Genomic DNA, 25,799 nt, shown 5'->3' with positions numbered 1-25,799 from the left:
GAACCACAGCACCAATCACAACACCCAATACAGCGTTGGAAAGGGCAGTTGTAGCAGAAGGACATAGGCTATGCAGACGCCCACCATATACATTTAAAAGGTAAAAGAACCGTGCCAGCAAAGTAGTCCCTTGTGGGCTTGTCTGCGTTGTCCTGTGGGCGTGTGCTGGGGGTCCAGACAAACGCTGGGGGCGTGTGGTACGTTCCGCCCTTCATGCCATGTCTCATATCGTGTGCTGTGGGCGTGTGCTGGGGACGTGTGCGGGGCACGGATTACGGAAAAAAAAGCGAGCGCTGTGCCCAATATTTCATTGTTTTTTTCTTCCCAGGTTCTGTACATTCCAGCTCCGGGTGTCCACCCTGCTCCATTTAAATACCCCTAAACCCCATAATCATAACCCACCCTTACTCCTTAAAATACCCCAACACCCTTAAACACTAACCCATCTTAACCCTATAAATATACTGTGTACCCCAAAACTCAAACCTATCCCTAAACCCTAAAAATACCCCTGTACCCCAAAACCCAAACCTAGCCCTGAACCCTATAAATACCCCTGTACCTTAAAACCCAAACCTACCCCTGAACCCTAAAAATACCCCTGTACCCCTAAAAATACCCCTGTACCCCATAACTCAAACCTAGCCCTGAACCCTAATAATACCCCTGAACCCCAAAACCCAAACCTACCCCTGAACCCTAAAATACCCCTGTACCCCAAAACCCAAACCTAGCCCTGAACCCTTAAAATACCCCTGTACCCCCAAACCTACCCCTGTACCCCAAAACCCAAACCTAGCCCTGAACCATAAAAATAATCCTGTACCCAAAACCCAAACCTATCCCTGAACCCTAAAATACCCCTGTACCCCAAAACCCAAACCTAGCCCTGATCCCTAAAAATACCCCTGTACCCCAAAACCCAAACCTAGCCTTGAACCCTTAAAATACCCATGTACCCCAAAACCTAAACCTACTCCTGAACCCTAAAAATACCCCTATCCCCCAAAACCCAAACCTAGCCCTCAACCCTAAAAATACCCCTGTACCCCAAAGCCCATACCTATCCCTAAACCTTAAAACTACCCCTGTACCCAAAACTATATCTGAACCCTTAAAATACCTAAACACCTCAAAACATATACCTCAGTACCCCAAAACATATACCCCTAACCCATACTTACCTTATCCAAACATTAAAAAATAAACATGCTTTTACCATTCATGCATTTACAATGAATTTCGTTGTAAATGTATGCGTGGTAAAAGCATATAAAATGTAATGCCATGCATTATAATGGCATTGCGGAGTCACAGTACTTTCGTAATGAAAGTATGCAGAGTGATGGTATGCGGAAAGAAAGTTGCGGAATAATGGGTGTCTACCCTCCCCGGTAAGTACATTGGTGGCACGGCAGCCCACATCTCCAGCAAAATGCACAGGTCTCTCTCATTGATGGCCTGCACCGACATACACTTTTAGACACACCTCCCGCCACAAGTTCTAGAAATGCGAACTTTAGAGCTGGGGAGCTAGGTTTGAATTTCGACATCAGCTCAACATCCTGTGATTCCAGGCAAATCGCTTTGTCTCCCCGTGCCTACCACAAATTAATGTGTTCTTCTGTAATGTAAATTGTGCTCATGCCATGTTGTTGAGTTCGCGCTATATAATATTGCAAGGAAAAATAAAGTAGGGAAACTCGAGTTCACACACTACTGAGCGCGCACTCTTAAGTGCATCAGCAGTGCACTGTGAATCGGAGCGTTTCACAGGCCTGTCACAGATAAGAAATGCTAACAAAACGAAATCCTACAAAACAATATACTACTGGCCGGCAGCAATTCATACCCGGACAGCGTCGGGACGGGCTGCTAGTCAATTATAAATTAATACTATAAGAAATGTATAAAAGTATAAAAGTAACTGCACAAATTTGGTTCTTGTGCTCTCTTTATTATGTGTGTGGGTCCATCAAGTGCCACCATACCCATTTGGCTCTAATCCACTGGGATTCACAGAAAATGAAAAGTAGGCGTTGCACAAAATTAATCTAATACACTTTAAAAACGTATTTATCTGTTCATAGGGAGAGCCTTTCTGCTGCTGCTTTTAAGCTACAAGTGGGCAGCAGAGGGTCACATGTCTCCCTGAAACAAAGCTGCACCCTAAAGAAAACAGCAGAATAATGGAAAGCGGTCAGTAAGACCTCCTTCTGTTTTGCAACTTTGATCATAGGCAATATGATTTTTCTCAGTAGTTTCAAAATGTTTTGGGTTTGATTTCTGTATTATGCCTTGGGAAGATGTTTGCTCCCTACACCTATTATGAGTCACCTACAACCTATTCGCACTGATGGTATCAGTAGCAGACCGTCGTGATGCTGCTCCTCGGTCTATTGTAAGAAGTAAACTCTGTATTATAGCATTCCCATTTCTGTTGACATTAAGGTGAGACTTGCTTCTTTTATATAAATCCTTAAATCAGTAGTTATTAAGCAATTTTGTTTTAGAATGTTAAATTTTTTCGAAATGTTACCACTATAAAAAGACATGCTTTCCCAGCAAAAATTCACACATTATTTAGGATAACTTCTGTAGTTGAAAAGTACATCTTTAAATTAATAAACCACGCTCCAGAAAAGTTATTACTCTAGTGCTGCACTACATTGATTCATGTTTTCTCCCAAATAATTAACAGGACTACCAAACGACTGGAACACCAATTCTGAAATTTAGAATGCACCCAATCACTTCGAGTCCATTCAGTTGTTATTGAGCTAGCGCAACTTTTATTTTGTCTGTGATATGGACATAGATGTTGTGACAGGTGGCGCACCTGAACTGTTAATGAAGGAAGTTGTAAAGCTTTTCACCGTAGGTCGGTCACCACCACAGGCTATGCACCAGTGACTCTTTAGTGGTGAAATCTCCCCAAGTATCAGTGACGCCCAACACCCCAAATACCTCTTAGTCTTCTTATATTTGTCACTCTTAAATGCTACTTTAACATAACATGCATTAGGGGAACAGCCGTCCCATGGGAAAGAGCTGGAAGGAGTGGGGCAAGTGCCCCGTACTTTCCCCTTCCAGGGACGCTTTTGGATACTGTCTGAGGGCACTTCAGGGCGAGCACTGGCACTTCTGAGCGCCTGCTTCTAACACCCCATTCATTCCAGTCTGGCGCAATATTTCAAATACAGCTGTCAAAATTAAACAAACTATATCAAAGAAAATTATCGACAGGAGGAAGGCAGCCCAGCAAGCTAAACCTCTTTGGGCTGCAGAGTCGAGTTTCCCTCAACTGAATAGAGGTTTGCATTCATTTTAACGAGGATCAATAAATATTTCCAAGAAACCACAATTTTCCGGAGAAACTACAAAAATGTAACCCTAAACTCGATTACGGGGAGAAAACAAGCATTAATAATGCAATAGGTCTCGCCTTTCATGAAGTTAAAGCCATTTGCTTTCCTATACAATGCCATTAGCAAAGCAAATAGCTTTAACTTAATCAAAGGCGTGACCTATTGCATTTTGAATGCTTGTGCTTTTTTCTAACCCTTCCGCACTTCACTTAGAGCGTTATTTTTCAGTGCAGAACAGGAAAGGAAAAGTTCACCGGCATGATGGCTGCAGCAATTAGATGATTTACCATGGTGGATGGACACATTTGTTCACTTTAGGTTCACCTTCACACGGTGTCTCGAGGGTTGTGCCTTTCACTTATCTACTTACATGGTTGGGAACTGGGCTACAGGGACCATCCCATTCTGCATTCAAGTTTATTTGTATCCAATTACAAGGTTAGCCTTTGTTTTCTATTGGATAGAGCACAATATCATGGTAAAAATATAGTACTGTCATATGGTTACTACGTTTCTATATATTGTGTTAAGTTAGCATGAGCTTATTAAATGTTTAAACGCAATATTTTCTTTCAGCTTGAGTTTGCACACAACACCTAATTGTTATTGTAGCTTTCAACCTAGACGAAAGATGTGATTTATTTGAGAATAATACGTTATTGCTCTAGTATCAGTCGTGCTTGGTACACTTGGTACAACTGTCTGCACACCGAGAACTGCACACTCTAAGAATAACCTAACACAAGGTTGCTGAAGGCCTGATCCTCGCACCACATTAGACATAACACAAATAATGTTGCTGCCAACATTGGGCTCTACGCGGGTTTAAGATAGAGTTACAGGGAATGAATCAACACACTTGATGCTTCGCATGCAGAGAGCTGGTAGCTGTTGATGTGATCCACTCCTACTGAGAATTAGAGGTATGGGCCCGCCCTGCTAGAACCCAAACGAGACCTTCTTAGATATAATATAATATACTGAATAGGGTGCGCAAAATATAGGTGATACAGAATTCTATAGATTTTTGCATCATAACATGCTATCACCTTTTGCTTATTATGGATTAGTGACTATGCTGCTAACTCTGATTTTTATAATATGTATGTTGGTATTATACAAGATACTGCGTTTGAGAACTTTGCATTGAAAAATAAACATTTCAAACTTGCACGTGTGTTCTTTGCCTCCCAGTTTCGGTTTGTAATGATTATATAACGAAAGAGTGTTCATGTGTTCCACGATACCTGAGGTACCCTAAGTTCATGTTCTGGATTGTCTAAGTCATTGGGAAGTAATTACTACCGATGAGACACTGTAGCTAGCTTGGTAAGGGGATTTCTGAAACAAAGATGAGTTTTGGGTCACCCTAACTCACCCAGGTTCTAGATCTCTGTGCACAGTTCTGTGGGAGAACGGAAACCCTGCTACATGGCGCCCATACGTTGTTGGCCTTATATCATGACACTCGAGTAGTATATCATTCAAACCTTAACACCTTCATTCCCGTTTCCGGAAAACGGCAGTGTCGGAAAAACCTACCTATTTTTGAGATAGGTCTTTTTCAAGCTTGAATTAATCTAAAAACGGTTTCATTGAATTACTACCCAGTTGTGCTACAAAGTAATCTTTGTTTTCTTCAATTTCCTGTGCTAACATGGCACAAGTCGTGGACATCCCGCCGCATAGTCGCATTGCGGTGCGTGACCATTTGAGGGCTTATAATGTCCCTATGGAAGGCTTGGCTGTTGTTCTAGTGGTGAGTGCGGAACATGCTTACCCGTACGAACTGTTTTATTCGTGGGTGACATTTCCGGCGGTGAACGCTAATTCTGGTGTTTTCCACAACTACACTGCTACGGCTGTACCGGCTGCGTATGCTCCGTACAGAGCACTGGAGGTTCCTATTGACGCTTGGCAGCATGGAGTTTGGTTTGGTGGCGCCCTACCACACGCTTTAACCGCTTCGAGGTTGGGTCCTTTGTCCATACCGGGCACACCTTGGCCCGCTTTGGCTGGATTCACTCCTCACCCTAATCGCGCCACTTGTGGCATAGCTGATCTGCGGCAACTTCATGAAGTTGCAGTGGAAGTGATTAGAGCGCTTGTTCATTACACTAGCCGTAATGTTCAGGACGTAGCCCCTAGGGGCGCACAGCTTCGTGCAGAACAGGCTGGTTTGAAAATCAATCCTGTCATGGTAAATTCCGTGATGGGCCAAAAAGCCGCAGGACAAGGATGATTTTCCGTTCTGGCTTGCAGAGAAATTCGGCCAGCTAGAAGCTGTGTTTCCTAATACGAATCCCGGTGATAAACACCGGATTCTTACACTAAGTTTACCGAAAGATTTGGCACCTGAGCTTGTTGACTGTGAGACCTGGGGTAAGACTTTTGCAGCGGTCTATTCGAGGTGCTACGGCACCCCGTCTGTGACCAATCTGGGTGCGGTCCTTAAACGTGTTCAGGATGAACACGGACCGGAGTCAGCGGCCGAATTGGGTATGCGCCTGTGTGGCTCCTTTGATGTCGTTTGCGATCTAATCCTTGCAAATGTCAAGGGAGATGCAGTGAACTTTCAAGTTGCTAACGCTTTAGCGTTAATTCCCGAGGCCGAGAGACCCCGTCAGTTGGCAAGGATCATTGTGGCTGCTTATAAAACGGTTGGCCGCAATGCGAAGGGGCTTAAGGCTTTTCCTGATAAGGAGAAAAAGCAGCCCCAGGGTCAGACATCGGAAACTAGTGGTCAACAAAAGTCCAAGAAACAAAATTGGCCTAAAAAGCAGAATCAGGGTAAGCAACAACAACAACAAACACAGGTTTCTGCTCCTGCGTCTCCGTTGCCTGCGCAGTCGGATCGTGTTTATGATTTGCGCGACCGCTCGATGATTAAATCGCCTGAGAGATTTCAGGCTTCTGACCAACGCTCTCCTCGTTCCTTTCAGGACTCATCGGCTCCGTCAACCGGTGGTGGAGGGGGCGGCAGGGGCCGGGGTGGCCAGCAAGGACGTGGTCAGCCCCGCCCGCGTAACGGTGGAGATCAGCAGGAAGGCTCAACGCCCAAGAGACCACGGTTTGCCACGAAGAAAGTCGCCGCCCTGACAGCGCATCGTTATGCCCCAGATAGTGAGAACGCGGCTTCGGAATCTGACGTGGGCTCTGACCTTGCTGGACAGCGCGGCGGAGATTACCATAGTGAGAGAGGCCCTCCGTCCACTGTTGAAGGTGACAGCGACTGACTCTTATGTTGTGATTGAAACTGCTGATACGCATGTTGCTCCCCCTGAACGTCTTTTTGAAATTGTCCTGTTAATTGAAGGTGACATGCAGCGAACTGTAAAAGGGGTATTTTGGGAAAATCTCTCATCTACGTATGACATTTTGCTTTCGGAGGCTGATTGGCCCCCACCTTTTGTTCTCGCAGCTCCGCGAGGGGAGGAGGTAATCCTGCCCAGTTTCGCGCACACTGTACCGAGAGTGGAAGCGCTGCATTTTGCAGAAGAGTGGGCTCTGGCGCTTGCGCCGGCTGTGTACCGCAATCAGTGTGGCTGGGATAAATTGTCACCAAGCCACGAGATTCCTTTGCGGTCTCAGCCTCAGCCTCAACCTCAATATCCCATACGGCGTGAAGCCAAAGCTTCAGTCGCGGCTATCCTTGAACAATTGGAATATCAAGGTGTAATTGAAACGTGTGTGTCACCGATGAATAACCCCCTTTTTACTGTAAACAAGCCAGACGGCTCATATCGTTTGGTTTTGGATTATAGGCATTTAAACTCGCATTGCCGTAACTGCGCAGTACAGAATACTCATGGCTCTGCTTTAGTGAATAGTCTTGAGCGTAAACGGTTCAAAACCACGCTCGACATTTCCAATGGTTTTTATGCACATAGATTAGACGGTCTAAGTTCCCAATGGACCAGTTTTACATGCGGCGGTGTGCAAAAAATGTTTCGGCGTCTCCCAATGGGCTATAAGAACAGTCCAGGAGTATTCTCCGCCCGCATTGTCTCTCTTCTGGAGGGCATCGACCCGGTTGCTTGTTCGTATGTGGATGACATTTATCTCACAGACGACGATCTTTGGGAGCATCTGTGTCGAGTAAATAGCAGAATTTGTAACTTTGCTGACATTGGTTACAAGTTTAACTTTGCAAAGTCGCACATTGCAGAGTACACAGTGTTGTTTCTCGGTTACGAGCTTAACAACGAGGGAAAAGGGTTAGCCCCTCACTTCCTGGAGAAATGCGCACAGTTGCGCTCTCCGACAACACTGAAAAAATTACAGTCTTTGCTGGGATTTTTGAATTTCGGGAGAACTTACATTCCGGAATATGCCCAGCGTATCAAGCCATTGTATGCTTTGATACAACCATCTTTCTCCAAATCATGTTGGCTGCCTGAGCATTCAGCCATTCTGCAGTCTTTGCAGGCTGATTTGCTCGCTTCTGAATACTTACAAACTCGTGATAACCAGACCAACCTGGTGATAAGAATTATCCCTGGGGCGGTGGGTTTCACGTACCTGACTTTTAATGAAGGAGATACAGTACCTATCGCTTACAAGTCACACTTGTACACTTCGGCTGAATTGCGTTTTTCCGCTGTGGAGAAGGTTTTGACGGCTGTGCAGATGGCAATTCTTAAGGAACGTGCCCTGTCACAAGGAAAGCGCATGTTGGTTGTTACCCCGTGTCCTGCCTTAGAGGCGGTTACGAAAGCCAGTGTACCTAATTCTAAAGCTTTGCACCCTCGGTGGATTCAATGGGCTGCATCCTTGACGTCACAAGATGTCACGTTTATTTTTGACGCCACTTTACGGTCGCAGGAGTATTTACAGTATGAATTTGTTCATCCTGCTCCTTTAGCAATGCGGCCGTTGGAGGATTTCCATTGCATCATTTACACTGATGTTTCGGCGCAGGTTGCGCATGGCTCTAAACATGCCTACGTTTCCGCTTGCGCCATTGTGGTCGGTGCCATGGTGAACGATGAGTTCAAGTCCAGTGTCGTGCACACGCAGACGCTCGGGGACTGCACCGCACAATTAGCTGAGCTTCGTGCTCTGATGCTTGCATTGGAGTACGCAGATCCAAGTGTGACGACTTTGATCATAAGTGACTCTTACTACTGTGTCCAGTCTTACAATGAAAACATGTTCTTTTGGATTCAGAATGAATTTCGTGATTCCAAAGGTAGCACAATAAAACATAAAATGATCTGGGTCCGAGTGGCGGAACTTAAAGAGAAGTTGCCACTCGTGTTTGTGATTCATACTCTCGGTCATCAGCGCGTGGGGGTCCACGCTGTTGGCAATTCGCTTGCTGATGAAGCAGCGAAGTCAGCGGTATCAAAATACTTAGTTGCAGCAGTCACGAGGTCCAAAAGCAAAATAGATGATGACATCTTGGCAGCAGTTGCTGCAACAGAGAAGGGAAGTAAATATCCTGCGGGGTTCCCTTCTAAATACACATACCACTTAAGTCCCGATAAGGTTCCTTATGTGAAAATCCCTGAAGTTGGCGAACGTCTAGTTCCCAACTCGGATCGCAGGGCTACTTTGATTACAGCGGCTCATGAAGGTGTGGCGTCTGCGCATGCGGGCGTCTCAGCCACTGTAACTCAGCTACAACAAAGGTTCTGGTGGCGGGGACTGTACAAACAGACGTGCGATTTTGCCTTCAATGTGACATTTGCCAGCAGATTAAACCTTCAACTGCTGCGCGTCCGCCTCAGACACAGTTGTACATCTCGAATAAACCGCTTGGATGCGTTTATTTAGATCACTGCGGTCCATTTTCTTCTGATACTGCATACAAGTACATCTTAGTAGCAGTTGATTCATGCACACGCTTTGTGTGGGTGTGGCCACATCGGAGCGCTGATTCACGTACTGTCATTAAGGATTTGCGAGTCTTTGTGGGAATTTTTGCCTGTGGTACCTTCCATTCGGATCAGGGTCCAGCTTTCGCCTCTAAGGCGTATAAGGATGCAATGGTTTCGTTGGGGGTCCAAGTCAAATTTTCGAGTCCCTACAGGCCCGAGGGCAATAGTGTAGTTGAACGAATGAACCACGACTTAAAGCAATCTTTGACAGCTCGAGTTATAGGCACTGGTAGAAACTGGTTAGCCCACCTCATAGGCGTGCAGCGTGCACTTAATAATCTCCCTAGAAGGTCTCTGGGTGGGCGGACCCCGTACGAAATGCTCTTTGGTATCAAGATGTATGTCCCTGACCTCGATGGGCTAGACTGCAAGGCCCAGGCCACGGCCTTTGACGTAGATGAACATTGCAATGTTTTACAGAATCTACAAAAGACCAGAGACAGTCTTGCAAAGGAACATTTGCCCTCCACATCGGATGATGCGCTGCAGATCCAGGTAGTTGGCTGGCTACCCCAAGTTGGAGAACTGGTTCGAGAGAGGATCGATAACAAGAAAGAGTTCGGTCCCTCATATCGAGCACCGGTTCGAGTTCTTGGAGTGAAGGGCACAAGAACAGTCATTTTACCACCACTTCCAGGTCGTAAGGAAAACAGATTAATTTCTATTGACAATGTCAAGGCACACAGGGTGGCCGATTCTTCATAGCATGACACCGGCTGTATCCTGTCCTTCCATGGTGAGGCACTCTGTGCTGGCTATTACATCTGGTGCAGAACAGGAGGTGTCCCTCGAGATGCCTGCCATATCCAGTCCTTTATTAAATACTGTTCCTGTTACTAACATTGATGAGCTAACCTACACCTATCCTGCTGATTTATCAATGCCTGATTTACAGACTCGTTTGGCCGACCAGTCCAGATTCTCTTTTGACTCTGTTTCGGAACCTTCAAAGAAACCCTCAACTATTGCAAGATATGCCACGTTGTTTAAAAAACATTTTTTAATTCCCCCTTGGACATACATTTGGTTGATCCTATTTTCATTTTATCTTTTTATGTCAATTGGTTTTGTGTTTTATTTTTTCCGCCTGATCGATGGTCACTACGTTAAAGAAAGAACAGGAATTCGGTACCTTAATGGAACATTGGCCCCTCTTTCCTCTTCACATTCAGCGCACAGACTGAAACGAAACTTAAATACAGTTAACATTACTGCTTGGCCTGTCCTTGATGGGATTGTGTGGGATGCGGTTAGGTTTCAGATACATGGGCCCACTGAAGCGATTAATGTTCCAAATGTGCTTAGAGTAAACATGGGAGATGTGATTAAACAAAATATACGTTCTGATGATTGACATATTCAGGCCGTAGAAGCATTATTCTCTGATTTGAAATATTATGCTGCCTTCGATGCTGAGGATCTGTATTTAGATTCTATTAATTATGGTGATTTGTTTTGTTTTCAACACTATGGTAATCATTTTTTGCATAAGACAAATTCAAGGAGGGTTGCTGTAAATTATACACAATGGGAACATTGCCCTGCTCCATTAGGAGGCAGCTCCGATACATTTCTGAAAAAATACACTTATTTCACAGACTTTAATCAATCGAATCCTGAGTCATTTTATTTTAAAATGACACAAAAGTCCATGTCCAAAGTTAGACTTACCGATACAAAATTACTGTATTCGAAGTCCTTTCTAGACAGGTTGGCTGTAGATGGCTACGAGTTTTGGAAAGGAACAATTGACCTTAAATCGGTTTGGGGTACCAAGGATTGGCAGGTACAAGGCACTGAGGCTTTGCACCGTGCATGTCTCATCCCGAATCACATGTTGTTTTTAAATTCATCCATTTTCCAAACAACATGCTTTGGATTGGCTACTTCTAAAAAATTAAATACACCGACCATCCCAGATTTAGAGGAATATTCAGGTTGGGGTAACTTTACTGATTTGTCCATTCATGAGTTGCAAGCTCTATTGCACAATTCATCCTTTAAGGTTTCAAGTTTGGATTCCAAGGGTTGGCTGATGTGGCATAGGAGTGCTGATTCTTGCCAACGTCGTTTTCTGGGTTTGGCTGAAGGGTTCACAGAAGTCAGACCGATCCCCGTTTTGAAGAAGATTATACTGTCACAACTTATTCTGTGGGGAAGCTGTGTCAGAATTGGTTGCAACATTCCACATTAGCTGCAGTTAAACTACATCTGTCTCAATTAAATGATAATGTGGATTTGAACGATTTTATAAAAGGCCCAGCTAAAGGTAGATCTAAACGGTGGCTTTATGCGATTTACAATGAAATTTGGAAAGTTTCCCAAATTGAGGCTGCTAGGCGCCTGAGAGCTATTGATCAGGCAAATTTAGAAAAAGTGCTTGCAGTTGTCGATAACAGTATTAACACGCTTTCTTCCCGAATTTACACGTTGAACAATATTGTGTCTTCTGTTGTTGACATTGTACATGATGAAGTGTCCGTGTTATATCATGGTCAAAATCAATTGCGTTCTGTGATGCAGTTTGCTTGGACACTACAGACTCTGAAGTCTGGTTGAGTGCCTTGGAATTTTATGAACGTCTCATCACTATTTGCCCCATTTAATTTGACTGAAAAACAGTGCATGCTTTCAATGAGAGATGCATCATTTTCTATGTTACACATTGAAAAATTAGAATCCTTGCCCTTTTCTGTGGCTGAGGTGACTGCTGCTACATGGCTTATCCATGGTGTTATTACCTTACCTTTTGCTCTGTATAAATTTACAAATTGTATGAAATATATGGCTATAGGGCGATATGAACCATTAGGCAGTGCTTTCCTCCATGAGACATGGTCTTTACCATACACTTACAGATGCCTAAAAGAGGGGAATGAAGTGAATCTGAATGGTGAAGAATGTACACAGTCGCCTGACCGCTCACTAATATGCAGACACATCCAGTTGCATGGTTCTTGTAATCAGGACAAGCCTAATTTGGCCTGTGTTTTGAAGGGGACACCGGTTCCTGCAATAGTTCCCACGTTCACTTTATTGTCCAACGGTAGTTATTTACTTTTGAATAAATATCAAGAATTTACTCGGCTTTCCCAACTCAACCCACGAATGGGATAGAGTTTGTGGAAAACCCAAGGGAAAGGGGAAACTTACCCACCCTGACCAACTTTGTCACCCCACCCACAGAAACTCTCCTAAAAATCTGCAGATCTGTAAAGTCAGGTTCCCCACGGGACCCTACCACTCCCAAACGCCTAAGAGACAGCCTGGGGGCCTTGGAGCCCTACATTAGGCATCTACTGGACGTGTCTTTTACTACAAAGACTGTGCCAAAAGAATGGAAAAAAGCGGTGGTCCTTCCTCTTAGAAAAAAAACAACCATCAGCTTTGATAAATTAGACAATTTGCGGCCCATCTCTCTCTTACCTTATCTGGCCAAGGTAGCCGAAAAAACGGTCAATCTCCAACTTATGGATTTCATAGACAAAGCTGCCTTACTGCACGACACCCAATTTGGCTTCCGCCCCGCCATTCTACGGAATCGGCACTACTGACGGCTGTGGAATCCCTACGGCAGGGGGTGGATGAAGGTCACACTATGGCCCTTATCCTATTGGACCTGAGTGCGGCATTCGACACTGTAGCTCACTCCACCTTGCTACAGTGTCTGAATGATGGAGGTATAACGGGAGCCGCACTCCAATGGATCCAATCCTTCCTAATGGGGAGAAGTTTCCAGGTCCGTCAAGGGGACCACTACTCCCGAGACATAGAATTGGGACAGGGCGTTCCTCAGGGATCGTCCCTGAGCCCAACTCTTTTCAATCTCTATGTCTCCCCAGTGGCTCCAATCGTTGTGGGACACGGACTACAAATTGTAACCTATGCCGACGACACACAGCTGGTTGTCTCCCTCTCGCGTGCACCCGGCCTTGCTATGGACAGTTTCAGGGCTTGCATGCAAGATCTTGCTACCTGGATGTCCACAAATTGCCTGAAATTAAATGGCAACAAGACCGAGGTGCTCGTGGTGGGAGGCAGCCCATCTGTCTGGACGTCGGCATGGTGGCCACCATGCCTAGGTGAGGCCCCCACACCTCGGAAGGAAGTCAGAAACCTCGGGGTCTGGCTAGATGCTGACCTGTCTTTCGGACCACAGATTAACAGGGTGACGGGCATTTGCTTCAGCATTCTAAAAACTCTGCGGAAGGTCCTAATTCTCCTTCCTACGGCCGCCCGCAGAACGCTGGTGCACGCCCTTGTCACCTCACGCATGGACTTTGGCAACCTACTCTATATGGGAGCTACCTGTAAAGCGATAAATCGACTTCAGGTGCTACAGAATGCTGCAGCTCGCCTTATCTTAAACCTCCCAAAAAGATTGAACTCCAAGGCTGCCCTCCAGTCACTCCACTGGCTGCCAGTGAGGAGTAGAGTTGAATTTAAGTCCCTCTGTACCTGCCACCGTATCCTCGCTAAGAAGGCGCCAGCACCACTCCAGAACCTTATCACAAGGTATGCACCAACTCGTGCTCTGCGCTCCTCGCATGGAGGCTTACTTAAGGTCCCTAGGGTGAAAAAGGCCCGTATGGGAGGAAGATCCTTCCGATATCTGGCGGCAAAAAGCTGGAATACTTTACCTCTCAATCTCCGTCTGGACCCCTCCGAATCTAGTTTCCGGAGGAAATTAAAAACTCACCTCTTTTCAAAATAGTGGCCTCCTCCCTTACTTCTCTTCAGAGTGCTTCAGTTCAGCGCGGGGACACGCATTGTGCGTAACCAGGCGCTCTATAAATGCCCCTTAATAATAATAACGAACTGTGTTGTGGGTTACAGGTCGGTATCGCTTATGTGGTAACCGTTTCAGAGAGGGTGGTTTGTTGCAAGAATGTGTTATATACACCCACGCATGGGAATTCAGATGTTTCAATTTGGCCGCGAATACCAACCTTGAAAGACGAGTTCAATGGTTTAAGCCGTATAAGAGCCCTATTGTCTCAGAAGCAAGTGGCCCTGAGCTCTGCCCGCGAAACTTATGTCTTTCCCATAGCTAACACACGCACAGAGGTGCAGGCACTTTTAAATACTGATTTGCCGTTTCATTTCTCCGAGCTGGTTCATCAAATCTTCAATGCCTCCTCCACAACAGGCCTAGCACATTTTTTTTAATTGGTTAGCAGTGGTCTCGTGACTACATTTGAAAAAGTATTTGGTATTATCCCTGCGTTCTTTCATTCTATATTCGCAAGCCTGTTTGGCGGATTTCCTGTTTTGCTGGCTTTGGCTGCAGGCGTTCTGGTGATATTTTGCTTTCTAAAACATGGATGCCCATCCTGCGCAAGGAAACTCTCAGCCCCTACTGATGCAGTTTCGCAACCGGATGCTTGATTACTATGGCTCCTTGCCGCTTGCGACTTTAAGCACGGCTTTTGGATTATCGTTCAGATTTTCCTATTTCACATGTGTCCAGCCCGTGTTTCATTGCCTGAGCTGTGATTTCGACTGGGCCATTGATTTGTGTCTCTGCTTACCGACTTCTCCTGACGTCAACTTTGATCAGCTGATGAGCCCCGTAGTTGCTCACGAGTTGGTTTGTTCTGGCGAAAGGGTTATGGCTGTGGCAGCGATGCATGGACTAATGGGCCAGTGGGACATATTCGCAGCGGCGCATGACTTTCTGGCACATAGCGTTCTCGAGAACCCACTGAGTTGTCCTCTGATGTTGCTAGAGGAATCGGTGTTGGAGGAGCACGTATGTTCTTTCCCATTGCTTAATTGGATGGCTGAACTGTTTTCGGATGATGACAGTGATTTCATGTTGGAAGCTGTAGCTACCTATTTTGCATATTCATTCAACCCATGAGTGACTTTGAAGACTTTCATTATTAGGGCACGTGACTTTTTAGTAATTCTGAATGGTGCCTTTTTTAATACGAACATTCGTCTTTCATATGTTCTGGGCCTATGAACTGGGAGTAGGCCTTAAGTTCGACTTTTATATTTTGTGTGGCCACTATAGGCATTCATACATATTTTTGTTATTAAAATCTTATATACATTTACATACATTTAGCTTGGCTCAATATCATTGAACTCTGCTTTCATGTTTTACCTCTCATATGGTATTAGCTTATGTTTTCTCTTTTTTAACCGTCCTCGGATCATTGGGGGGGGTGTCATATGGTTACTACGTTTCTATATATTGTGTTAATTTAGCATGAGCTTATTAAATGTTTAAACGCAATATTTTCTTTCAGCTTGAGTTTGCACACGACACCTAATTGTTATTGTAGCTTTCAACCTAGACGAAAGATGTGATTTATTTGAGAATAATATGTTATTGCTCTAGTATCAGTCGTGCTTGGTACACTTGGTACAACTGTCTGCACACCGAGAACTGCACACTCTAAGAATAACCTAACACAAGGTTGCTGAAGGCCTGATCCTCGCACGACGTTAGACATAACACAAATAATGTTGCTGCCAACATTGGGCTCTACGCGGGTTTAAGATAGAGTTACAGGGAATGAATCAACACACTTGATGCTTCGCATGCAGAGAGCTGGTAGCTATTGATGTGATCCACTCCTACTGAGAATTAGAGGTATGGGCCCGCCCTGCTAGAACCCAAACGAGACCTTCTTAGATATAATATAATATACTGAATATGGTGCGCGAAATATAGGTGATACAGAATTCTATAGATTTTTGCATCATAACATGCTATCACCTTTTGCTTATTATGGATTAGTGACTATGCTGCTAACTCTGATTTTTATAATATGTATGTTGGTATTATACAAGATACTGCGTTTGAGAACTTTGCATTGAAAAGTAAACATTTCAAACTTGCACGTGTGTTCTTTGCCTCCCAGTTTCGGTTTGTAATGATTATATAACGAAAGAGTGTTCATGTGTTCCACGATACCTGAGGTACCCTAAGTTCATATTCTGGATTGTCTAAGTCATTGGGAAGTAATTACTACCGATGAGACACTGTAGCTAGCTTGGTAAGGGGATTTCTGAAACAAAGATGAGTTTTGGGTCACCCTAACTCACCCAGGTTCTAGATCTCTGTGCACAGTTCTGTGGGAGAACGGAAACCCTGCTACAGTACTGCAACGATATCAAAGGACAGATTTATCAATATTTTGCGCAATGCAGCAATACAACTTGTTGGGTTGTGCTGCATCAAATTAAGGGGGCAGGAATGTGCCATATTTACCTATATACAGCACATTCCTGCTCTCTCACTGCAGTGGTGCACTATCTGCTGCCAAGATCAATTCTGTATGGAAGATGTTCCTCTCAGTGATTAAGTATTGTTTCAGAATTATAGGATTGGCCACAAAGAGGTATAAAAGATGAGGTTAGACTATAATTTTGGCAATAGCCATTCATGCCATTGTTGACATAGATGTGTGTTTAAATAACAAGGACAACCCCATCTGCCCAAGTGGCCCAAGGTAGGTATGTAATAATATAACAATTGTCCTATGGTCTCATTCAAAAGTGGTGCGTTCTTATGTGTCTTAGAAGGAACCCAGAGTTACTCAGACGTATTCATTAGACCAAAATGAATTACAAATAAGACAAAATACAAGAGTGATATAGTTTGCATCTTATTATGTCTTGACTCCAATCAAGTGTAACACTAAAGAAAATAAGTGATCATAGTGCAGACAACACAGTTCCCTAAAGAACACAGATAAAAGACACTGTAAAATTCCCAATGGGTGTATGCATTGATTGAAAAAAGTCATAACAGTTTTTGAAAAGGTCAGCGTGGAATCGCTTGAAGTTAAATTGCACGTAAGAACCATGAGGGAGGGATTGTCAACTTGTTTACCCCATATGACTACCACAATCAATGAGTAACTCACCACATAATAGTGAGTTCACATGGGTAACAGGAAGAACTACCAGTAATTCAACCTGTGCATAAGAAAAACAATGAAAATCATCATCCGAGTTCATCACATCTCATTGCCCATATAAACACTGGTGGTTTATTAGCATAAGAAAAGACCCTGCACCAATAGTGTGCATGCAAGGTGACTCAGTCAGAAAGGGTGAGACCGTGGGACTTCGATTTATGAAGGTACAACGTGTCACAACAATAGAGTGAAACCCCTCCTCTTGTATGCAAAATGTGAAAACCGTTACTCATACTGTTGGCAAAAGGTCCAAAACAACTCACTATTCGCTCATATGTTAGTTATACAAGAGCGCCACAATCAGTGAAACATCAACTGTGTACCTATCTGGACGAATCATACCTAATAAGTTGGTAAGGAATTGTGTTCTAATAGAGTGAAAACCATCCTCTTTCTGAAACAATTGTCTGGCAGAAGGTGAGTCATAGCCCACTACCATCATCTTCCCCCTGTCTGTCACTCCCTGCCTCTAGGCGTCTCTGTTGCCATCTTGCCTGAGGGCATGGCTGCCATTCAGGTCCTCCCCCTTATCCACCGTTCTCAGCTCAGGCCGAACATTAAGCCAAAATATGGTTTCCCCAGCCTTGCTGTGGTCCCAAGTGAGCTTGTGAGCACAGTTGCTGCTATTTGCTGCAGGATATGTGGCGATTCCATGGGGCCTCCGGGGAGAAATGCTAGAGTACATTCTATGTTAAACCACACCCCTGCAAATCAATATTGTTGCCATCGATTTTATGATATAGAACCATATATGAAAAAGTGATGGGGCTACCAGAAAGAGTTGTAAATAAAATGAGATTCAGGTGAATCCAATAATAATTCAGTTTTATCGTCTTTTCAGGCTAGTCATCTTATTTTCTCTAAGTAGTAGAACTTGAGGTTTTCTCTCTCTTCTTGATTGGATAAGGTTTGTACAATCTCTCATTCTCTTTCTAGCATCAAGTTGGTTACATGCTTACTTTTAATTTTTCTAAAGTAAGAAGTTAAGGTTTTACTTTGACCACAATTATAGTGGTGGCCACTATCTTTAGCCCAGCATCTCACTTTTTTAAATATATTTCCTTTTTCATACAAAAGCTTTTGTTCCCAGTGTCTCTGACACCGTCCTAATGAAAACCCTGAAATGAATCTAAAACTGTGGTCAAAATATCCATAGTTCCAATACTTTGAACAGTGTGTACACTCTTTGAGAGGGACCTTCAGGCGATAATTATCCAGGAAAATAGATCCACACATTTTCAGAGTTTTAATACACAAATTATCATTACGATAAATAAGTGACCTGTTGCTGATAGTGCTAAAAAGTTTTTTGTGGTTGTTTTACCTTGTTTGAAATGTATTTCCATAGAATTTGGCTGTTTCTATTAACTGACCATTAAACCCAACTCAAAAGTGTTTACGTTTGCCACCATAAGCCTTTATTGTATAGTACATCTGATGTCCAAGTAATATTCAATAGTCTGACTTCAGCTTTGTTTTTAAGAGTATATTCAATTCATAATAATGTCCAGTATTACAGGAACTAAGGTTTGGGTATCTGCAGTAATAATGAGGGCATTATATGGACAATCTACCACTTTATTTATGTACGTATTGAGTTTTATACCCATCATTCTCTGTTCATCTCTAACTGACAAGAGGAAGGATTCTGAGGGTAGTAGGAATAATAAGGGGCTAAGACTATAGTCCTGTCATGTATTTTGGCCCAACCAAAAAGAGTTCAATAGAAATACCTAGAACACTCAATCTCACTACTGGCTTGTCATATAGAACTAAAGTCATTCTGATGAAACTTGTTTATGAAGCAACTTGAAATAGCACTGAATGTATACATTTATCAAATGCCTTCTCCACATTCAGTGGCACTGCCTCTGTAGATAATTTAAGCAATTCTACTTTTTCTATGATCTGGCATAATAACCATGTGCTGTTCCTTGAAACCTGCTGCTTGCATAAAACCTGTTTGTAATTGGTGGATTAAGTTTGGTAGGATTTTTTTCTATTCTTCTTTCTAGGATTTCAGAATATATTTTACATTTTATATTGACTATCATCCCTACCCTACATTCCCTCAACTGACTTTAGGACTTGTGGTTGACTGAATGAAACTTCTCATGCTATAAATCTGGAAAAGAACTGTATAACTGTACAATCTTGTGAAACTACCACAAGGAGACTAAAATAATGGACACTGGGCTCTCAAGATTATGAACTGGCTACTTCAGAGGACATTTACTGACACTTTGATCCAGGTTTGTATCACAAAAGTGACGCAAGCCCAGCGCAAAGGGCGGTGTTGGGATTTCGTTCCTAATGAATATCCTGATCTGTGTTGGTGTGTCCTACAGTAATACAAAGTAGTGCTATACGCTAGTATGTGCTATAGTGCATCAAGGGGGCATTCCATGGGTGAGACATGGCTGTTCTAATGTAACCACCCAGGAGTTTTGACACAAAGCCCTATCTACTACATAAAGTTAGACAGGATAATGTATAAGGATCGTATCTTCCAGCTCAGAGACCCATTTTCATTTCAATGTGAAGGCAAGTTAATGTACATGTAACAAGTGATACATTGCTATTTCATAAAATGCACATTTCTGTCATGTGCTTTTATTCTGTAAATGTATAAAGAATTTCAAAAACACGTTCAATGATAATTTAGTGATTATTTAGTTTAGACATAATTCCAGATATGTCATAAATGTTTTGACTATTTCCCTCCAAAATATTTTAATTTTGTTTTAGGTTCTTGAACACATAAATGAAGACTCCATATGTGCAGGCTAAGATTCCATTTTGACTAGCAAATGGGAGGGGGTCTTTAACTTCCAAGGTCTAAAATATGGCATCTCCTCCCATCATGAAATAGACAAAAAACAGTGCAACATCAGTCTGGGACAGTTGCCTCTTTTAAGGTCAATAGCAACCATAACCCCAAAAATGTAGTGTATGTTGACGTCTATATTGATGTATTTTTACCTTATTGGTACACCCACTGATGTATATGATTATGTCACAACAGTCCAAAGGTGACATACCAAATTCCATCTCGGATAAGATACAGTATATCAGGACTGCCACTAGACAACTTAGGAAAGAAACTTCACCCACATTGAAGACATAAATCGCAGATCCAGCTGAGCACAGCACCAGATTCCATCCTGACTCCTGAGACTCTGTGAAGCATTCCATTCTGCCTTTACAAACTGGTGCCCAGATTGTATTCTTGCGTAGATGCAATCTCCTATCACTCAGCCTTGTGCTCGAAATGGGCAACAATCTATTCCATCCAGGCAACAAATCCTGTTGTACAGGCATGTGGACCACCTTCAAAGTTCAGGTTTATTTTTTATTCATCTGCTTGATATAGCACAGTGCTTAGAAATAGCACAGTGAGGGTGTTAAGCAATATAAATTATATTGGTACTGTTTTCCCTGTTTTCAAAACTTGTTATTGAAAAGCTTAGCTGCTTTTTATCTTCTGTGATGTTGTATATATTATGCACACTTCATCGGGTCTTTTTTATAGAAATATTTTAAAATAAATATGTTGAAATACATATTCCTTTTCTAGTGCTCATGAGTGTGTAAATCATTAATGAATGATTGTTTGGATTAAAACTTCTCCCTGTTAGTAACCCAAAAGCATTAACACCACCTCAACTATGTACTGGGTGGGGTTTTGTTGGCCTATCATAACCCGTTTTACACAGTCAGACCTGGTGCATTGACCTAAGTTCACTCTTATCACCCATGCTTGTAAAAATAAACCTTGTAGAGCTGATCCAAAGACTCAGTTTACGCAACATTGGTGCTTCAATGTTTGGCTTTACTATACTTTTTACTAGTTTCTGATTGCACACTTAAAAGACCAATTTTACATGTTACCTTCTAACTATTAAATAGGGAGCACCATTTAACAAAGGTTTCTTAAGTGCTTTACTGTTAAAAGGTTATTCCCCATTAGACTTCTGAGTCCCATGTTTATTGAATCTGTTTCCTAACATGGCACAAGTAATTTCTATTGTGAGAGGAGTTATTTCACGGTATACACATATCTTTTTGCAGATGTGTTCCGAATAGGAAGTGAGGGTGAAGGGACATGCTGCTTATCCCTTTAAAATATTTGTAAATTCATTTGCTGCATTCCTCTTGCAAATATTTTCACTTATGGGTGGAGCTGTAGAGTTTGAGGATATAGTTTATAACACTGTTTTTTTTAGAGATATAGACTAACACAATTTATAGTTACATAGGTACTCTACTGAGACCTTGAAGTCTCTTTGAGAAATCATGAACACCAGACATGGTTTGGTGGTCAATTGCCCCATACCAGTAAATCGAGAAGGTACTGTTCCTGTAGACCCGTGTCATTTGAAACAGGTCTGCACGTGGTGTAGGTACACATCCCAGACCTTCTGCAGGACCTCACCTTCATCCTTGGTCAGGATGCTTGTGAAAAGGTTTATAACTAGTTTTATTTGGCTGTTTGGCTCCTGGTCTGTATCTGGGATCCTGGTTGTTGTCAATGAACTTGTTTTAAAAAAAAAAAAATGTTATCACCTTTATTAACATGGTTCAAGTCACACACAACATTTCGCCTACAACCTCCCGGGCCGGCGATGCGATAAAGGTGTAATGATGCAAGTAGACAATAAACAGTCCATTCGAAGTACACAGCCTGATGCCGTCAACCCGGGGGTACGGCGGCGCTTCATCATCTGATAGTGGGCAGCTCAATCGCAAACTTCCGCCGACGTTATGACGGCGCACATGATAATGTCTTCATACTCACAGAAGGAAGGTTATGTAGGTCGTATGCTGTAAAGCTAGAAATGCAGGTGTATTTTGTATTTTAAATCCCCCCCCCCTACAGTGGACTTCCCTCCCCCTCCAGAGTCAAACAAGAAAGAAAACTCCCACAGAACTCCCAACCCCCCCCTCCCTCTCGCTGTCCTACCAGTTCGCTGACCTGTCTGTTGTTTGTAGTGCCATGTGTAGTCTTGTGTTGGTGTCCGTCCCTCTCGCCCCAGGTGTACCTCCTTCTGAGTAAGCAGGGTAAGTGTCGACCTTGCCCTGTGGAACCTCCCTTGTGTAGTATTGTCTGTCTCTCGCCCCAGGACAGCCAGGCTTCAATACTCCACCCAGCCGTCGCCCTGTCTCCCTACTCAAATTATTCCCTTCCTCGACTGAGGTCACATGAGTGTATTGTGTGTGTGTCCACTATTGTGTATCCTCCCCCTCTGCCCGCTGTGTGTCCACTGTGTCCTCCCTGGTGTTTCTGAAGATGGTATATAAGCCCCAGAAGTTCTTCGGCCTGCTGGTGGGAGGGAGAAGCTTGCTGTAGTGTTCTGCTTGTGTGCAGCAGTATACCATGTCCCTGGCCCACCGTTTTTTGGTCGGGGTCGGCCCTCTCATCCAACACTGCGCCACCGTACGTCTCGCCAACAACAGTCCCATGTCCGCCAACCTCCTACACGCCACCGGCAGAGGCCTTGAATAGCCCAGTAGCGCCAGAGCAGGATCCATCGGTAGTTGATGGTCCAGTATCTCGCTTAATTCCGAAATAACCGCCTCCCAGAACTCATATATCTTGCTGCAGCTCCACGCCATGTGCAGAAAGTCCGCCACCGGAGCGTGGCAGCGCTCACATTCAGGGGATTGTCTGAGGCCATAACGATGCAAGCGTTCAGGAGTATAATACACTCTCTGTAGGAATTTAAAGTGTACCAACCTGTGTCGCCCGTTCAGAGACACCTTTCTAGTGTTGGCACAGCAATACGCCCACATCGAGTCGTCTATTTCTGTCTCGAGGTCAGTCTGCCAAGCCAGTCGGGCCCTGGAAGGATCTTGCGCTCTGTAGGAGACAATGCTCTTGCACAGATGCGTCGCCAAATGCTGTGGGGACGCTGTTGCTATGACGTATGAGAGTTCTGGAATATCTGGCGGCTCTGCTAGCTCTGGGCCTAGGACGTCTCTCAAAGCACTTCTAAGTCTGTGGAATTGGAACCTCTGCAGCAGTGTCGGGCCCTCAACTCCTTGTGTAACCTGATCCCACGTTTTGACCTTACCATCCTCAAACAGATCTCCCGCAGTCTCAAGCCCCAGCTCATTCAGTGCTCGGAGTACGTTCCTGTCCCCAATAGGGGCCAGCCACTGCAGCCACTCCACCGCCATCGCAGGGGAGTATAGCAGCACTTCCTCCCTAGCTTGCAGTAAGGCATTCCAAGCATGCTTTGTAGCCGTTATCGAGTCCAATGCACCCACCCTACGATCAACCGGAGTACAAACCGTGGCTGGGAGCGGAAGAGGTTCCGCGAAAAGCCGTTCCAACCGTACGTGTGGGATGTTCTTGTCACCATGAATCCATGTGTGCAGGTGCGCGGCCTGGGCCACTCTATAATATCTCTCTAGGTCAGGCGCACCCAGCCCACCTAACTCGTCAATGAACTTGTTTGTTCTCTCTCTTCTTCTTCCTCTGCTTCTGCCCCAGCCTCTGCCTCAAAGGTTGGGCAAAGGACTGTTGGATGTACCAAATAAGGGGTCATTTGATATCCATGCATTAGTGGTGGTGGTGCTCACCTTCAGCTGTCATTAGTACCACAACTGTATTTGCTGGAGGAGCTGCTGAAAGGGTTATGCACCTTGTGGGATGTAGTTGAACCCATACACCATAAATTTGAATGGGGTTTGCTAAATAATGAGTCTCATTTCTTGAACCCATACACCATAAATTTTAATGGGGTTTGCTAAATAATGAGTCTCATTTCTTGAGTTGGCCGGAATTCAACAGTGTGCTGACATACACATTTTATGCTTCCACAAGTAACACACTTACTGAATTAAGTAATATTAATCTGTAGGCGACTTACATAATAGGTCATATACAACATGATTTTTTATAAGGATTGTACCTCCCGGACCTACCCAATATGTGCACATATGCTATACATACAATACATGCAATCAGTCCATAAATAGCGCTGCTGACTAGTGCAGGAAGATTGACAACAGTTCCCTAGAATCTTCAAAGAACATCTGGGGGTAAATTTAACTAAACCATGCAAACATTGTAGTGGGCAGACCACACAAAACTGAAAACAAAATTCTGTATGCATTTATCTGATGTTTGTAACATATGTTTTTTAACATAATTTTTTGCAGAAGTTGCCTGGCTTCCAGTGTTTATAAAGAGATGAACCTCAAAGTGAGGAGGTAATAATATTGAAATGTATTCCTCCTTAGTACTGAAAGAACTCAAGGACAAAATAGTTAAGCAAATGGGCTTTTAAAACAGGCTCCAGCCATGTACAGAAATTAAGTGGGGTGGGATAAAATACAGTTCCACATGTAATTCCCTTAAGCAGTTAATATTCTCGGAAGACAGAAGCTAAACATGATATGAATGCTATTTGAAACTAGATACATTATCTAGGCAGTATAGTGCCTTACAGTTCCACAAGGAATACTCCTCTTTGTTCTGGTTTTATTAGATTTGACAACATGTACACTCACAGCACTGGATTAGAAATCAGCCTAATAAAAATTTACATTTCAAATAACCCTGGACATTTCCAATGGGGTTTTCAGCTAAAACATAGTGCCCAAAAACAGTATCTAACTTCTTTTCTGGTTCAAATAGGTTTCAGTATTTTTAAATTGCTACACATAATCATTTATGGGCTATTAATAGTAGTGGGTTATTTGTCAGTGAAACAATGGATATTTCACAGGAAGATCTATACCTTAAAACATTCACATCACAAAATATAATTGGCTTTTCTAATCACCTGACCAGGGTAGAACATTACTGAACACACAATTTAAAATTAACTTAGAAAAATGCAAAATGGTGCATTTTAATGTAATTTTTCTTAGCTGTGATTTATATAGCACTGGACTACGTGATTGTTTCACTGTCCATGCTAAAATATATAATCCTTGCTGCGGAATTCATACTTTTGAGAGTTTACTTGCTACATTAGGTTGAGCAAGTGAAGCCTTTATAGTGGTTTATTTTTACTCATGTGTTCTAAAATACCTTGGACGAAAACATGCAGTTATCTCAATTGGACTGGAAAGGACACGTTTGAGACAAAACATACCCAGTGATGGGTTTCTCACAGCACTTTTAGGTTACATGAATATAATTAACAATAAAATTCGATTCCTGTTCTAATCACATTTTTTACAGCTGAAAGCAAGTTTCACTCTCTCACAGAGAATTCTGTGGTGCAGCATTTACTTCGTTTAAACGTTGTTCAATACAAAGTTTGTATCTCGTTTCATGTATTGCAAGCAGAAATGTTTCTTGCAGTGCCTTAACAAAACACATATTTTAATCAATCATTACACATAGTAATCAACTCCAAAATGTTTTACCCTCACAAGTACAACAGAGCTGTTCCCTGTGAATGGCTCTTCAGCCGGTGGCTGGCTTGTGTTGCAGTACAGCACTTTGGACCTAGCAACTTCAAGGTGTGACATACACACTTAAGTTGTTTAGGTGACTCCCCTGCACAGCAATACCCGATCCCTGTTACTTTCATTATGTAAAGTTGATCCTTCAGTTCCTGCACTAAAGCAGTGTAGGATTCAGTGTTAATGCC

At 43.3% G+C, this 25,799-nt stretch overlaps 1 protein-coding gene across 3 annotated transcripts in view; it reads right to left on the bottom strand.

Annotated features, from left to right (window-relative positions):
* RASGRP3 (RAS guanyl releasing protein 3) overlaps positions 1 to 25,799 on the bottom strand; it is a 643,233-nt gene that overhangs the window by 170,745 nt on the left and 446,689 nt on the right. The window lies entirely within an intron of this gene.

The sequence above is a fragment of the Lissotriton vulgaris genome, chromosome 6 (genome assembly GCF_964263255.1).
Source record: "Lissotriton vulgaris chromosome 6, aLisVul1.2, whole genome shotgun sequence".
Lineage (NCBI taxonomy): Eukaryota > Metazoa > Chordata > Amphibia > Caudata > Salamandridae > Lissotriton > Lissotriton vulgaris.
This window is presented reverse-complemented; position numbering and strand designations above follow the sequence as displayed.